The following is an 18,133-nucleotide window of genomic DNA, read 5'->3' on the forward strand; positions in this document are numbered from 1 at the left end:
TAGGTTAATTGCTACATCTCTTACATATTTTCTGAAGTTGCAGTTTTGGGGAAATAAATGAAAAAACTGTGCCCCTTCTCTGACAGGAATTGATCATGTTGATGAGGATTTTCATGTAAGAAAAAAAAAAAAATTAGCTATTTAATAACAAATAGTTTACTGTCATCTAAAGTCCATGAAAAATATTTTCTGACTCAAGTGAAAAACAGAAACAAGGACTTCTACATTTTGGACGAAAGTTGTAAGCAAAGTAAGTTTAGATTCCTTCCAACTGAGTAATTTGTAAAACAAGATAACACTCACTTGACTCTTCTTATGTATTTTTATTTAGTAACTGCAAATGACTAGGAAGTACGTTGCCTGTGCAAACACACACACACACAAAGAAAAACGACTTCCTAATCTAAAAAAAGAAAACCCCCAAAGATAGCAAATCTATATCACTTACGATAATAATGATGCCATGATACAGCAACGTATCATCAATTCTCAGAGGAAAATAATATCTAACTTGGAGAGGCCGGTATTTGGTCCCTTCAGCGTCCTGCCTATCCTATTCCCAACCATCTCATGTTAAAACAATTTAGTCAATAGGGCTAGAGACAAAGTTTTTAATTATAAAATTTGCGGCATAACCAATAGCTTCAGTTAAAATGCCACAAAAAGTCCTCCTTGCTAAGCGCACTTAACCACAGAAGATAGATTCTCAGGCGAAAGACTTGGTCACAGGGGCTCCCAAGTCCAGCACAGGAGCCCCAGTCCTGAAAAGAGCTGGAAGCCGAGGGCAGTTCTGTACCAGCGGCAGCAAGGCTGCAGGCCTGTCAGGACAGCCTTCACCTAGTTCCCACCTTGCACAGGATCACGTTAGACTCTCCTGTTTCTTATTAAAATCTTTAAAATCTCCTTCATTTTCTATTTCCCAAACTCATTTTAGCTGGCTACTCTGCAGTCTAGATAGTATAGAAACATCTCAGTAGAAGAAAAATAAAAAAAAAGAGGGTAGAGTAAGAAATAATTCCAAATAGTTTTGATATGTTTTAGGAAGTTGGTTTTGTGTGTGTTTTAACACACATGGGAAAGGAGAATTTACAGTCACCTAATAAAACCTAAGTTGATATTCTTCATGAAATTATACATGCAAATAGGAAGTATTTATACTTACAGAAAGATTTACAGCCATGTTCAAGAGAATTTAGCAATTTTCTGATGCTCTCTTCAAGATGCATAAATATAATCCACTTATAACCTCCTCCTGTCACAAAACCAAGGAGTTTCTAAACCACCCAGATAATCTTAGGTTTTTTTTAACACACTAATATAAACAGAAAATTTTGCAGAAGCAAATGTTTATGTGACTATTTACATGAACACAGTAATCATCATTTCATTTATAAGTGTTCCCATAAATGTTGTTGCAACTATAACAGCCTCACATGTACTAAGTGGTTTTTTAAATTAAATCTATTCTATATTTGTTCTATCTTCATGCAAAATGAACAGCTGCCTCTATTTTATATTTCACATATGTATGGATTTTCTTACTAAAATTTCCTAAACATAAGATATATCTGTATTAAGTGACTAGAAGCTCAGAGTACCATGTAAATGCTGTAGAAAATTATTAACAATTTCCGTCCTTGCTCTCCATAGAGCTCATACACAAAACCAAGATAATATCGGAATAAGGCATTTGTACAGAAAACCATGACAGAACTTTGGCCCTGTTACTGTGCTGTTCTATGCTTTCTTCGTAAGGGTGTATATAAACTGAGTGCAACAAGCCAACCGAAATGGTAAAACTGCCAAGGAGGGAAGTTTCTCTAGGTAAATCTGTTTGTGAAATTAAATATGCGTTTCACAAGACTGATTACCAAAAACTGTGCCTTAATGTCGACCACAGACACACAACTACTTAAGAGAACACAAGGGTTTTTTTAAAAAAAGATTCATGTTGTGAATTAATTCCGCCCTTCCTTCCTTCCCTCCCTGCTTCCTTCCTCCCTCTTTTCCTTTCTTCCTTAATTTCATTTCCAAACTCACGTGAAACACATTTTAAAATATTATAATGTATTTGGTACATATTATTCTGCATCAACACCCGGTTTTAGCCTAGCCCTAGCTCACAACCATCTTTACTCACATACTCGTGCATTTTATTTTTTAACATTAATGCTTTAAATAAATTGAGCTTAAAATCATGAAGCTAACTATAAGAAATAAAGCCTGGAAAGATTTCTTCTTAGCCTTTCTCAAAAAAGGCCTTTCCCTTTTTAAACAATTTACATGATGTTTTATGGTCCTTTTAGAAGAGATTATAGTGAATGGCACTCCAAGTGGGTTGTGTGAACCCACAAACCACTTCTCATAAAAACTGCTATAATTTTCCAGGACAGGGACAATAAAATATCATACATAAGCCAAAGCTAAATCACGGTGTGACCACAGTAACAAACACATTATTTTCATGAAAATTAAGCATGATAAAGCTAACAAAGAAATGACAAAGAGAAAGCTTCTGACAGATTTTTCTCAATCTACTTAGCACTTACACAAGCATTTACAGAATTTTCTTCCATTTCCTAAGTGGCTTGAAATACAGGTGCTAATTCAGTTCCCAAGTTTTTATATGTAGTTCATTTATTTTCAATGAGATTAAGAAAATAAGTAACTACAACTATAGCTCAAAGAACACTATAAATAAACCAATCAATCTACCTAAAATTATTAACATTTTTGTTTCTGATGCAATGTTAAGCTTTGCGGAAAGTTCAAATGAAATTTTCCAGAGATGCATTTCTCATTTCAGACCACTAGGGACCAATGAGGGTCTTCCATTTCCCAATCAGTAACTTCACAGTTAAGAGAATGAAGGCTGCAAACACTAGCAATGTACTCTGTCTCCCGAACAGAATCAAATTCATTATCTGTGAAACAGCTGAGAAGATCCAATCACTGTACAGAGAAAAACGGATGATCAAATGAAATGTTTAAAAGATGGAAGGAATTCAAACGGTATAATTCTTTCATCACCACCTATCTTGAAAAGCTTCCCACTTTCCTTTTTCCTAAGACACAGTTATTAAACATTAAAGCTGAAAAACAACAGGAGGACCATGCTTTTCTACACCTCAGGGGTGGGAGAAACTGCAATACCACCCTGCCACAGAAAATAAAGCCTACCTAATACAATTCACTGTAGCTGATCATAGCAGCTTATTGCTAAGTCAGGCATAATACTGAAATTAGGGTTGGCGAGCCAGGCCAAAATATCTATAAAAGAACATCATTTACAGTGAGTTAGCTTATGATACAGTAAGAGTGGTAAAATGAAACAGCATTTTCTACTTATATCTGGTGGTATTAATTCTGGTTAGACAGAACTATTTAAAATATTTACAACTCTCCTTCACAGAAAAATATTGGAAGAGAATTGGAATGAAATAATACAAAGCTCTGAAATAAGCTGACAGAAACCTTAACAGATACGTTTTACTGCTTTTCAGAGTCTTACGCTAAAACGGATGGCTCTAGAATAACAAATTATGCTAAATTTATATAGTACTTGTGCACATAGCTCAAAGTTCCCAACTCTTTCCAAAAGGGTACTGTTAATTAGCATCACAAATTTCTAGGAGAATATGGCAATGATTCAATTAAATCTGCTAAGACATCAAACACAGAAACTTGCTCTCCTTTCTCCCACACACAAAATAGAAAATAATACTTCCAAAACAGCGATCCAAAAAACAAAAGTCAAACACCTGAAACACATACTTGTCAAGCCCTTTCACATAAAAATCCACCTTTTTATAAGAAGAAAATTTTTTGCTTCTAAATCAAATTTTAACAAATAGGACATTTAAAAATGATTTACACTGTTGATATTAAGAACAGTCATGTTTAAATAGTTTGCTATTAAAACTAAATTCATTATTTTTGAGGTTAAAGTTTGTAAGCTAAAATATGTCATTATATTTGTTCAGACAGTCTAGTGAGCCTTTGTGTTTATTGGAAATGCCTTCCAAATACTAGGCCCCAAAACAGAGCTTCCCAAATGGAATCTGCAAGAAAAAACACTGATTCCAAAAAGAAGACTGTGCAAACAATACATAGTTCCAAGATAAATAATTCTACCCAAACCAACTAGACTGTTCCCCAGGTTAATCAGAGACTCCTGCCCTGTGATATGTATCTTTCAGAAAACTTAAGCTGTCCACACGTCAGACTTAACAATTAAAATGATCTTCAGAACGAAAAAATTTCATCGGCCCAAACAAAATGAACAATTTATCTAGTCTTGTGAACAGATATGAAGAAGCTTTGAAGATACAAAATATCTTCACCTCATCCTGCAAAATCTGACCTGATTCCTCCTCCATTTACCAATGTCTACCCACCTACCCAATCCACCCCTTCACCTCACCCCACCCCGTCCACTGTCCCTACTACATTCTAGGTTATATGGCGAAATCCTTGGAAGCAAAAAGAGGAGTTGACTGTATCTCATTTCGCTCCATGGCCTAATGTTTCCCTTAGGTCCCCTCACTGACATTTCTTTGGCCCCACAGCATGGGGATACGGCCGATCTGCATGGCTGGCTCTACAGACGTATCATGCATGAAGCCTTCACGACTGACCACACAAACACAATAATACCACAATGTAGGTCAACTTGTGCATGCAAATGCCAACGTGAAGCTTATACAGAAGTAAACTGCAGACATAAATCTAAAAGGGTAGAATTCCACTCCGTGATCCTAAAATTATTTCAAGGAATCAATCTCCAAGAATGCATGATCAAATCAGAAGAGCCCAGTTAAGCTTTAAGACGAGGAGCTGGGGATGATGAAGAAAGAAAGAAAAGGAAAGACTTCAGAAGAGGCAGCAAAGGTTTCACCAATCATTATATCACTGAGAGGGCTCAAACTACAGATGAAGTTAGAATGCAGAAGATTGTAGAAAGGGCATTTAAAATTATTAACTGATCAAAAATTTGTAGTTGTCATTTAAAAAAAATACAACTTAGCAATTCAGTTCAGAAAGAAGAATATCCCCAGAAACATACACATCTGTTTAATATTACAAGCCAACTGTCAACATCCTAAGTGAAGTTTTAATTTAATATTTTTTCTTTCTTGATGTTTTACCTTTAATCAATGCCTCATGAGAGTATCAGTTTTCTATAAGAAACTGTTAAATATAAAGAAATGTTATTGTAGCATGTTTATAAAATCATAGTTCGAGAACTTTTTATTTTTCCAAAGCCTGACCACAACTTAATTATCTGCAGGACATTCCAGGCTCACAATTGCAAGCTCCAGTTCCCAAGCAATTTTAAACAATATCTACTGTACAGGACACAGAGAACACAACAGACCGCAACACGGTTATATTTCCAAAAGTCAGCATTAGGCCCTTTAGACATGGTTTTTATTTTCATTAAACAATATTTGTTTCCTCACTAATCATTAAATGGTTTTCATCACTATCGCCTGTTTTCCTTTCACATGTCAGTTGTTAGCATCAGTGTTTGTGTTCATAAGAAGTAAATAAAGTGACCCACCCAGTTATTTAAAAATGAACACACACGACGTCTGGTTCAACAAGTGTTAGAGATTTCATGACAAACTCACACTCTTAATACTGTTCTATTTTAATCTAGACTCTGAAGGACTTTAATGGAGTAACAGCCTGTACAACACCGCTTCACATCGGATTTAAGCTTCATGCCTGCTTATGTTATTGCGGGCACTTGGATCTAATCAGTGGTTCAAGACATTTACTTGGGAAAAAGCAAAAGGAAGAAGAAAAGACAGCGAGGTCGTATTCCTGACCATAATGGAGAGGAGTTGAAAATATTGCCAATTTCTACAGATGGATGAAAAAAGTAGCCTGATTAAAAGTAACATGCCAGAAACTGACCAAAATGCGGGGGTGCAACTCAAAGAGCATTCCAGAACTTTATAAGAATGATTCTGGGGAAGAAAATCTGAAGAAAAAAAGAGAGAGAGAGAAAGAAGAGAAAGTTGTATGCTGTGAGGTTATTAGGAACAATTTTAAAACACATCAAGTGTGGAAGAAACAAAGTATATCAAAGTCAGAGGTACATCAAATTAATAGCCAGTATAATAATAATAATAATCCAATAAATAATATGGAAAACCTTCAAGAAGTCAGATACTTGCACTGTTTACACTGGAATCACCAGACTTTTCAGAAGAATAAATTATTTAAGTCCAAACAAACTAATTTTGGAATTCAGATTAACTGGCCGGTAGAAATGTAAATCTGAATTCCAAAATTAGTTTGTTATGTAAATTCAGAGGCAGACAAATCACAAATGCAAGGCACATGCACTGATTGATTTCCATGTTTATTTTATCAAACACTTTATAACATTTCCTATGTGCCAAGCACATTCAAAGTGATTTGCTCGTTTAATCTTCTAAAATTAGGTACTACTTTACAGGGATTCCCTGGTGAATCAGGCAGTAATGAATCTGCCTGCAATGCAGGAGACCCGGGTTCAATCCCTGGGTTGGTAAGATCCCACGGAGAAGGGAATGGCAACCCACTCCAGTAGTCTTGCCTGGAGAATTCCATAGACAGAGGATACAGTCCATGAGTTTCTCAAAGAGTTGGACACGACTGAGCGACTGACACTTTCCCTGTCACTTATTCCCACCATATAGATCAGGAAATGAAGTAATCTGCCCACAAGTCACACACCAGTAGGAAGTAGAGCCCAGGGTCCACGTTCCTAACCAACCACCATGGCACCAATCTCCCAGGAGACACTGCCTTTATCAAGGCAAGAGGAGGTCTATTATTTGGGGAGACCCAGATGCCTAACTTCTCCACGGCCTCCTCTGATTCCTTATCCTCTCCTAGCCTCTCAAATGTTCCTCTTCCCCACTTTCCAGCCCTCTTTTCTTCTCATTTGAAATTCCCTTTGGGTAATCTCACTCCTTCCTCAAGGAAGAAGTGATATCTACACTCCACCTATACTCTGCTTTCTCCCCATCTATGTCTCTGGCTCAGAGACTTTTCCCTGAGGTCCCCCTCTGTATTTACTATTGCCTGATAGACATGCGCCCCTTGGGTTCAGCAGGCACCTCAAAGAACCACAAAGCTGAACCCATCTTGAACTGAACTAAACTCATCTAGTCACCCACAACTGAAACCTTGAATTCATCTAGAATGACCGGTTTTCATCTCCTACACTTAACAAGTCCCAAATCCTGTCAATATATCTTAAACCTGTCCTCTGTCCCCATAGTCCCTGACTCAGTTTAGGCCTCCACTGGGTCTGGCTCAGACTTGATTATTGCAACTTGATTATTGATTATTTCTCCTCCCTGCCAGTCCTTCTTGCCTCCACTGAATCTACCAACGGCAGCAGAACCATCTTTCTAAAATCCATACCTGATCCTGCCAGTTCCCTGCTGGAAACTTTTTAAGGTTTGCCATGGCCTTGAGGATAATGTCCTTCTTTCTCCATTCTAGGGAAATCCTTTCTACCCTGCAAGGCTTAGCTCAAAACTCACCTCTCCTATGAAGCTCTCCCCCTTCAAGCCTCTCCCACTGAGTCCCTCACTTCTATTAATACCTCTGTATCCACATACATTCTGATAACAGCACTTACTACAACAGGCTTTAACTATTCGCCTATTCATCTGTCTTTTCCGTAGACTAAGTTTCTCCTGGTCAGGGACTGCCTCACTCGTGGTTGTACACACAAAACCTAGTTGCATGCCGGGCATACTCTACTCAGAGTGTTCAGTAAAGAGTGGGTGAGGAGTTCATGCCAGAAACACCTCCAGTGCAAAGCAGTATTAATAATCTGTCTAAGGCAGAGTGAAGAAGCACAATTTCAGAGCAATATACGTCGATGATTGGCCACCCACGCCCACTGCCCTCCTCCTGGGAACAGCTCCCCAAATTTCCTTGGAACATTCTTCCCCTGTTCTCAGCCATGTGTGGCACTGCTCTGGCTGCAGAGCTGGGTCCTAAGCAGGCCTCTGGGGACAGGTTTAAGGAGCAGCATCTGCCTCAGCCCCAGGATTCCAGCGGGTCTCCCAGGAAAAGTGCTTCTCACTTCCTCTGGGTGGGGTAGTCTGGCAAGCAAGCTCTGCGTGTGCAGCGGATCCATAGCCACCACAAAGCCGGAGCCTGCAGGGGCCTGAGGGGAGGTGCTAACACCACAAACAGAGAGAGTGAGAAAAAAGGCTTCTGGTGACACTGTTTTGTCCCCGGGGCACAGCCACGCTGGAGGTTAAGTTGTATTACCAGACTTTTCAGTGATACAAACCAATAAATTCCCTTCATCATTTAAGCTATTTTGCACTGGGTTCTCTGTAACTTGTAAGACTACTGATACAGCAAGTTAGTGTTTTGGGGAAGAAAATCAAGCTTCACATTTGAAGAAATGCACTGAAAAAGGAAACAAAACAAGAGGGTGAGAGTAGCACCCAAGTTAAATCTGACAGGCAACAGGGAGAAAGGTTAACAGGATACCCCAAAGCGCAAACAAGAGGAGATGCAAGATGCCTTCCTTTCCAGACAGCATTAACCAGGTACTTACAGGGGTATTCTATATGGTACATTTATGAAAAGAATAAAGTCTTATAAAGAGTTAGAAAAAGAAATAAAAATTAACAAATGTTTCTTTCTGAAAAGGCCTTTATGAGAGAAGAAAAGGCTTTGGGATAATTTAATCTAGAGAAAGCAAGTCCTAGAGGCAATTCAACTTGTTGAAGGGTTATTTATAAGGAGGTGACTAAACAGCTGTTCTCCAATTTCACAGGGGAAAGAAGGAGAGGAAATTGATTTACATTTCAGTATGAAGCAGAAGGCAGGCAAAAGGAAGAAGTGCTGGAGGGAGAACTGCTAATGGTGAAAAAAGCTAAATGAGAAACTGGATTTTTATGGCTTTTCGAAGATGGAAAATCACCCATGTTGATTCATTTAGCTCTGGGTCAAACTAGTAAACAAATATTTGAGAATGTTTTTGATTCATTTAGTCACATACGATGTACTGACTCCCCACTTATGGGCCAGGCGCGGGGCTGGGCGCTGGGAAGGCAAACATGAGTAAGATGGGTGACTATCCTGCCTAATAGCTGCAGCCCTAGCTACTAAAGCCACTGAAGGAAATATTTAAGAGATATTCACTCACTCCTTTCCTTTCCTTTTCCATCTCCCATGCTCAAAAGTAAATAACATAGTTTGGAAGACAATACAACGGCACTTGGAAAGCTAAGCAACGATGCAATTATTAAATAACAACATGTGAGTGCCTGTCTCTCTGCTAGACAGGATACTGCCCGATTCATCTTCAGAAAGTAATGACAACAACAAACAATAATGCAAAGGCTATCATAAGCCACACGGAGCTACTGGGTTCATGAGTAATACAGACAGCAAAAGCTCTGAATTCAGAAGAGATTCCTCTTCTACCCTGTTAAGATGGGTAGCATATGAGTTAAGTGAAGAGGAGTGAGCTGTCGAGGCAAGAGAAAGAGCAGGAGTGCCAGACAAGGAGACAAGAGAGCAGAAGAGCCTGTGAAGAGAGTCCCTTGATTAAAGCTGGTGGATGGTACAGGGAGGTGTGGGATGTAAAACTGGAGAAGTGGGTGGGGCTAGCTTTATGAAACCCTTTGAACACCAGCCAAATAACAGAATCCACTGTCTGAGGAAGGAGCAGTACTGAACAGTTCTGAGCTCAGGAACATAAGGAATGCGGCACTTTCTGCACAGCGGCATGGCTCTGAGAGAGGGTGGAGGTGCGGGAGCCCTCTGACCTGCTGTTGCCTCAGCTCAGGCTCAAGACGGTGAGGGTACGAGCCCACATGCTGGTAGTGGGATAGATGAGGAAGAGAGGAGACGCAAGGCCCTGGTTCACTTCACAAACATGTGCTCAACTCCGCACTGCGTCTGCAGGGGCAGGGAGCAGGTCCCAGTCCCTGTCCTCTTGGGTCTGAGATTTCACCAGGCAGGGGAGGCCAGCAAAAGAGAAACTGAGATGAGTGCAGAAATGGCTGAGCAGCCGGGAGGCTCTGATTCCTACAATTTTAGTCACATGGGCTGAACAATAACAGAAAGTCAAAATATAAACAGAAAAACCAATCCTCCCAAAATATCACCTCCTCTGTGTATCTGGGAGATGCTGATTTTTTTTACTGCCAGTTGAGTCATGGAAAAGTATAGAAGCAATGTGTGTGTGTTGACTGAACTGTACCAAGTAATGAATACCAAAAAGACTTCAGAAAAGAGAGAAAGTACTTTTTTAGGACTGAAATGTTTCCAGATTTCATCCTTTGACACAACTGAGATACAGTCACAGATCTCCCACTTACCCACAGATAAGTATTTAGAAGCCTTCAGAAAATTCACCACCTCTCTTGATTTTTTTTTTTCTTCCTTCCCTTAATTTAATTTTGATTTAACTTCCTCTTGTCACTGCTTGCTTACAAATCACGGCCTCTATGTCTGGAGTCAATTAGGGCTATAAAGGACCCCACCAAGCCTTCATCTGGGGACCCATTTATATATATTTTCTTATTTCAAGAGGTAGAGCTAAAAGCCTGTAACTCCCAAAGTTTCCAATCGACCATCACATTCTATTCTTGGGAAAAGTATGTTTCTCTCCACAGTTAAGAAGACGACATCAAACTATACTTGGTAAGAATATTTCCTCTCCACCTGTATAAAGATGAATTGTGCTTTGGGAATTCATTTGCAAAAAATGGGTTGAGTGTATATAATACATGCTTAATAGCAATAACATTAAAAAATCTTTCTATCATTTAAAATTAAATGTAATTTCCTTATTACTTTAATGGAATCCTTTGGAGTTGAAGTGTTTAACTAGTCCCTCTCACATCAAGTATTCATTATATAATTCCCTCTTAATATTAGGTATATTAGGTATGTAAACTGTCCATTGACAGAATAAAAACACACATTTCACTGAAACAAAAACAGGAGAAAGACAAGGCAGATTGATTCAGAATCTGATAATGGGTTACAGATTCCATTCCAGTTCAGATTTATAGTCAAAATGCCACGAGAGCCATTTACCACCTCTAGCCTTTCAGGTCATATCTGGAAGAAAAGTATGAACAGCCACATCACTAAGAGAAAATCTGTTTGAGCCTAAAATTCGTGACATTTCCCTATTGTAATGTTGAGGGAGAGAGAGATAGAGAGAGAAATGTATCACCTTTAAAAGTGAAGTCGCTCAGTTGTGTCCGACTCTTTGCGACCCTATGGACTGTAGCCTACCAGGCTCCTCCGTCCGTGGGCTTCTCCAGGCAAGAATACTGGAGTGGGCTGCCATTTCCTTCTCCAAATCACCTTTAAAAGCTACCTTAAATAAAAAGGCAAAGATGAACCATCCAACATTCTGTCCACGGGGATGAATTCCCTTTGTCACAATCTTTCAGGGTCACTCCTGCACCCAGTCAGAAGCCAGAGAACAAGGACACCGGCCACACGCTCTGTACAGATGGGCCTCCTGGGGCACGCAGAGCGGAAAGGACAGACAGGGGCCGATGGGATAATACAGGGAACATCTCCTGCCTACTTCTCACACTCTTTCCAGATAAGTGAGCTTTCCTCAGATTCTACCCATCGAGTGCTTTCCTACTCCTGGAGCTTTTGTCATGTGTTCCATTCTGCATCTTCTCTCTCCATTTCTACATGCAGAAAATCTAGGAGGCCCACCTGAATGTCGTCTCTTCCATGACACCTCCCCTCCAACCTTACCCAAAAGTAATCTCTCTGTTCTCTGAATTATCAAAGTTTCTCTTGTGAAGATTTCTATAATTACCTATGAGTATGTCTGATGAGTTTAGTTATCACTACCTGACATCAGTATTTTTTTCACCTGTTTACTGTAGGTTTTCCATTAGACTGTAAGCTCCACAGAAGTAGGGATTTTTGTCTGTCTTATCTTTGCTCGAATGGCTCAGTGGTAAAGAATCCACCTGCAATGCAAGAGATGCAGGTTCAATCCCTGGGTCGGGAAGATCCCCTGGAGTAGGAAATGGCAACCCACTCCAGTCTTCTTGCCTGGAGAATCCCATGGACAGAGGAGCCTGGCGGGCTGCATTCCGTGGGGTTGCAGAGAGTCAGGCATGACTAAGCACACAAACATTCCCAGGATCAAAACCAGTGCACAGCCTTACAGCACATGCTCGATAAATATTTGTCGATTGAATGAATGCCTTCTTCTAGATTGTTAGCATATTAATGAGCAAAACAAATGTCTTATTCATCTTCCAAGTCCAAAGAGCCATCTAAGTGCCTTCCTTGTTTATGGGCAGATACTCAATACACATAAGCTGATATTAAAGCGGCTGCCATTTAATGAGTATCTCTAATGTATCAGATACAATGCTGGCAGTTTTACATGAAATCTCTCATTCAGTCCTCACAACTCGAAAATAGGTAGTGTGGCAGAGCTGTGCCTTCAGGATGAAGGCCCTCATTCCCCCAACCTCCAGAAAAACTGCTTGCTGATGCCTCACAGCTGAGTCTCTCTCAAGCAGAATGTTCTCAGCAGAATGAAGCTGCCCCAGCCAACTCGAAGGCCTCTCCCTGGGGGAAGCCCTCATCCGATGACTGACCAGTGGTTCCAAAGGCCTGGGCCCTTGCCTCACCTCAACACTTCTGGAAAGTCATCTCAGCTTGAGTCCTCCATGGGACTCACTGTTGAATAAACAAATAAATAACAAACGACTGTCCCGACAACAGAAAAGGGAATGATACTCTCTCACTTGTATATAACGTAGAAATTGGGTCTCCTTCCTTCTCAATGATTTCAGTAACTAAAACCACAACCCCTTCCCCCAAAACAGATCTCAACACTGCCTCTAAGAAATACACAGTTTTTAGATATTTAGTCAGAGAAGGCAATGGCACCCCACTCCAGTACTCTTGCCTGGAAAATCCCATGGATGGAGGAGCCTGGTAGGCTGCAGTCTATGGGGTCGCTAAGAGTCGGACACGACTGAGCGACTTCACTTTCACTTTTCACTTTCATGCATTGGAGAAGGAAATGGCAACCCACTCCAGTGTTCTTGCCTGGAGAATCCCATGGACAGCGGAGCCTGGTGGGCTGCCGTCTATGGGGTCGCAGAGAGTCAGACACGACTGAGGTGACTTAGCAGCAGCAGCAGTTATTTAGTTATTTAGTTATTGACTAAAAAGAGAGTTTGATTTGGAGGCAGCTGTATTTCCCCAAAAGCTAGTCAGGCACTTTCGAATACCTGTGGTTTATATAGCAAAACATGCTCCCTAAGACAGCAGATGATATGACAACGTGCTAGGAGAAAACCACCAGAGATCCGGCCTGTGCAATGCCAAGTGGAGCCCAGCTCCAAAGTCCTGGGACAGCACTCACATGCACACACAATCCTGTATTGAGAGGTGTGTGCATGGAGAGGTGGCGGGAGATGTCAGGAACAGGGCGCAAGCCCATCAAGGTGACACCATCGTGGGCAGGGACTTAACCTCCTGAACCTTGGTTTCTTTATGAGTAAGGGAACCTAAGTTGTAAGGATAGCCAACCAAATGATAAAGCTTTTAGCAAAGTGCCAGCTAGAATAGGTGCTCAACAAGTGGTAGCTATTATTATCGGTTTATTATTTTTTAGAATGACAACCAGAAAGCTAAGACATCAATGAAACATTTGTGGATGATTTTCTTGTACAGGTTAAGAAAATCTCAACTGAAAATCCAGCTGAGTTACAGGAAAATTACTCCCTTTACAAAAGATTTACCACAGACTTCCTTTAAACAGGGGCCCTCTCCGTTGTGCATTTAATATATAATTAGATACTGCTTATTCATGACATTTTTCCAATCAAAAGATAATAATTCTTTTCCATTTCCTTTCACAGCAAATAAAAACTCATCGGCCTGGAGGTTTACTTGTTCTGTTTTGTTTCTCATTTCAGGAGTAATATGTGCTCATTAAAGAAATTCAGGAAGATAGAAAAATAAATCACTCATCATCTCATTAGCCAGAAACAGCCATTGTTAACATTTTAGTGCATTCTCTTCTAATCAATATTTCCATGCCTAGAGTTTTTTGATTTGGTATATAGTTTTAATTGCATGTGGTTTTGGTAGTAACTTTTTAATATGAGCACTTCTTCTCATGCCATGACAAACTCTTCAGTATGCCGTATTTACCTAACAGTTTCTTATACCTGGGAATAATGCTATGGTGTCTTAGTGTAAAGGTCTTGTGAGAGCTGCCATCATCAAAATCAATGCCATTATCAAGTCCAGTGCTATGAATTTTTAAACTCAGAAAGACCTCCCGCTTTTAGAAGATAGGTTAATTTTTGTTTTCTTCAGTTTGGCTTTTACGAGTAAATCTTTGGTCCATCTAGAAATTTAATGTGTGCATAGTAAAAGACAAGGACCTAAAAAAAAAAAAAGTCTTTTTTCCAAAGTGCTAACCAATTATCCCCAAATCACTGAATCAATCTTCTTTTTATTGTAAATTTTACTGATTTACAATACAAGATAAAAGTTACACACACACACAAATAAATCATATATGATCCATACATGTATACATTCGGTTTTGGCTTTAAAATGTTTTAATATTTGGTAAGGCTGGTACACCCACCCCAACACGTATACTCTTCCTGAAAAATTAATTAGCTATTTACACACATCTTTTCTAGATGAATTTCAAAACGACTTTCTGTTGGAATTTAGGTTAAAGCCACACCAAATCTGCAAATTAATTTAGGAATAACCGCTGTCTTTACAGCACTTCCTTCCACATACACAATATGTGTTCCTATTTATTCAAGTTTTCTATTCTCTCTACAAAACTGTGAAGTTTTCTTCAAATGGGGCATTTACATTGCTTATTAAGGTTATTTCTAGACGTGCTTTTTGTTATTACCGTAAGTGATTTCATTAGGTTTTAAGCGGTCATTAGATTTGGATGGCCACTGATTTTTGTACATTTATTCTGTATAAAAGCTCAGGAGGCCTCCCCAAGTTTGTTTCATGCCACCGACCAAGAAGAAGCTAACTGGCCCAATTAGCCAGTGTCTTTACTGTCACTGAAATGCACCCACTCAAGCTCACCACCTCCCAGTTTTCTTGCCCTTCGAGGCTCTGGCCCCATATCAAAGTTTTCCTGTTAGCCTGCTCCTCATCACCACCTACCTACCCCCACCCCTCTTCTACTCCCCCACCCCCAGAACCAAAATAAGTTCTAATACATTTAACACTTCCCCCCAAATTAGGGATAATTTTCTTTTTATCAAATTAGGGCATCTGATTCTTTACATTTGAGGAAAGATTAAACAGAAAACAAGTGAAATGATACACATTTTGCCTTTCTTAAAGAGTTTATATATTTGAAACAAATTTGGTAAAAATGTACTATTTATTTAAAATAGTGATAAACTGAAAGCAGCCTAAATATCTTTCAACAGAGGTTCAGGTAAATAAATTATGAATTATAATTATTTTTTTAGGTAAGAGATTTTTATTCTATAGTGTTATTTTTAATGGTTATGCAGCCAAATAAATTGGCAGCAAGAACAATATGTATTGACATAGAAAAATGTTCACAATATGTTATTAGGTAAAGAAGACAAGATGTGACCAAAAAAAGAGAGAGAGGCTAGAAAACTGCATTGTAGAAAAATTCTGGATTTTTTAAAATAAGAAAAATGTCTGAAAAATACATATACCAAAATTAAAACAGTGATTATTTCTGGCTGTAAGTAGTATATGTGAACTTCACTTTCTTTTCTATTCTGTTCAATGAGCATTTACTATTTTTATAATCAGATTTCAAAATCAGTCAACTTCAAAAACATGCCCCACTGATAAAACCCATTACAAGAGTACATAATCACTACTAAATCACATACATTTGTGGAATTATACCAAATGAGAACTCTGAAAAACAAATTTTTTTCTTTTTATCTAGGTGAAAAATTCTAAATACACAGAAAGTCAGGGAGGAATATCACAAAGTGCTGGGCAGTTACTATTGTAAAAGGCATTTAAAAATATATTCTGGGAGTTTAAGAAAGAAGAGTACAGATCATGGAAAGATACTTAACAATAATCTAGTGAAAGTTCCTCATTAAACAAACAAATAAAATGGGAAAAAAAAAAAGCAAACAAAAAACCAAAAATAGAGGTTAGGTGAGTTCTCCAAGATCAGATAATTAATTATTGGCAAAGTCCAAAAGTATTTATAATTCAAAACTTATGCTCTTTAATTCCTTTCTCAGTTTCTCCCAGCCAAGATATGCAACAACCTGTCATTTCTACTTAGGCTATAAAAAACAAATGTTGATTTTAACCAGGATTTTCTTATCATGTGTCCAAAAAAGTGAACAGGAATGTGTACAACATTATGAAATGAAAAGACTCACTTCTCTTGGTTAAATATAGCTTATGAGCTCCATAAGAAAGTTTTGACAAATAGGCATATGTTAGACTGTGGCAAGTAGAGGGCAAATTCTAGTATTTATAGACTCTGAGAACCTGAAAGTCAGGAAGAAAAAAGTACTACTGAGTTTAAAATTACAAGTGTGTGGCAAGCTTTTCATATCCGAGTTATATGAGTTCATTCAACACATTATACTTTCACTTCTCTGGTTTATTCACTTTCTTTTAGAGGGTTCAGAAGGGGCCTCTTCTTACATCAATTTTAAAGTTAGTATGTTTAAAACACAGTAAGTTTTTCATAACACAAGCCATAATTAACCATTGTAAACGTCACTGATACTTTGCCCACCAGAGGGAGCCCATAAAGATTTCCATGTAACAAGAAACCTCAAACATCAAGTTCGTATGAATTCCATAATCGTATTATTCATAATACAATCAATATTGTAAAATCACCTAAGGATATTATACTTCTATCCCTCTAAACAGAGAAAAATTAATTGAGATCAGGTATGTAAACCCCTAGAGTTCTGGACCTACAGAAGTTCAAAAATGACTGACTTTCCAAAATTTGGATCTCTCTGAGTATTAGTTATAGCAAAGTAAATGAACAATCTGGTATTCTGTCTTGTACACAAGCTGGTGTGAGCTCAGCTGATACCTGCCCTGAAAATGGTTCTGTCCTTGGTATGTTGACAAATCTGGTTCTCAAGTCTGCAAGATAGAATGAGACCCTGGACAGGAAGAATTCATTCAAAAGGTCACCCTGAGAGGACCTGTTTGGGCAGCCCTATCCTAGTAGAAAAGAGGGAACTCTTTGACCCTTTCCAGATTTTTCTTGGAATAAAGGAGAAAGTCAACTGATGACTATCCCTGAGAATCATATTTCTACAATACGTACGTAGAATACATAAGTGATACAATCATTACCACAAGGATGAATTTCTTTCAAGAATAAAGAAAGCACAATTGAGAACAGGTCTGTATAAAAACCTGGAGTCTAAATGTGAAAGTCGCTCAGTCGTGTCCAACTCTTTGCAACCCCATGGACTATACGGTCCATGGAATTCTCCAGGCCAGAATACTGGAGTGGGTAGCCTTTCCCTTCTCCAGGGGATCTTCCAATCCAGGGACTGAACCCAGGTCTCCTGCATTGCAGGTGAATTTTTTCATCAGCTGAGCCACAAGGGAAGTCCAAGAATACTGGAATGGGTAGCCTTTCCCTTCTCCAGGGGATCTTCCCAACCCAGGAATCAAACCCAGGTCTCCTGCATTGCAGGCGGATTCTTTACCAGCTGAGGCACCAGAGAAGCCCCTAATGGGCCCTGCTGAATAGCCCCATCTACAGTCTGGTGCCGCGGACTTCCTTGTGTCTGCCACCATAATGAGGTAAAGCCCAGTGTTCGCTGGATTTGGGAGGTGACGGTTGGGCACAGGTACTAGGTGTCCAGTTTAAAGATTCAACCGTCTCTAAGTTCTAAGTATGACACAACTAGAGGACCCCACTGGGTTCCAGCTATGCTCTCCAATCCAGCTTTTCCAAGAAGCAATACCACTGGGGAGTCACCCACCACCCGTTGTCTCAATGAGCTTCCCTGGTGGCTCAGCGGTAAAGAATCTGCCTGCGATTTGGGGGACCTGGGTTCAATCCCTAGGTCGGGAAGATCCCCTGGAGAAGGCAGTGACA

General features: G+C 39.3%; 1 protein-coding gene across 19 annotated transcripts in view; it reads right to left on the reverse strand.

The window, feature by feature from the left end:
• STX18 (syntaxin 18) overlaps window positions 1–18,133 on the reverse strand; it is a 109,709-nt gene that overhangs the window by 84,504 nt on the left and 7,072 nt on the right. For 3 of the 19 annotated variants that reach the window (XM_081493631.1, XM_081493113.1, XM_081492868.1), the window contains one exon: window positions 11,891–11,990. The exons of the other annotated variants lie outside the window; for them this stretch is intronic. The gene's annotated coding sequence lies outside the window, so the exon portion shown is untranslated. The remainder of the gene's footprint in view (window positions 1–11,890; window positions 11,991–18,133) is intronic. 19 annotated transcript variants of the gene reach the window in all.

This window comes from Giraffa tippelskirchi, chromosome 1 (assembly GCF_054371585.1).
Source record: "Giraffa tippelskirchi isolate mGirTip1 chromosome 1, T2T-mGirTip1v1.2.pri, whole genome shotgun sequence".
In the NCBI taxonomy this organism is placed as follows: domain Eukaryota; kingdom Metazoa; phylum Chordata; class Mammalia; order Artiodactyla; family Giraffidae; genus Giraffa; species Giraffa tippelskirchi.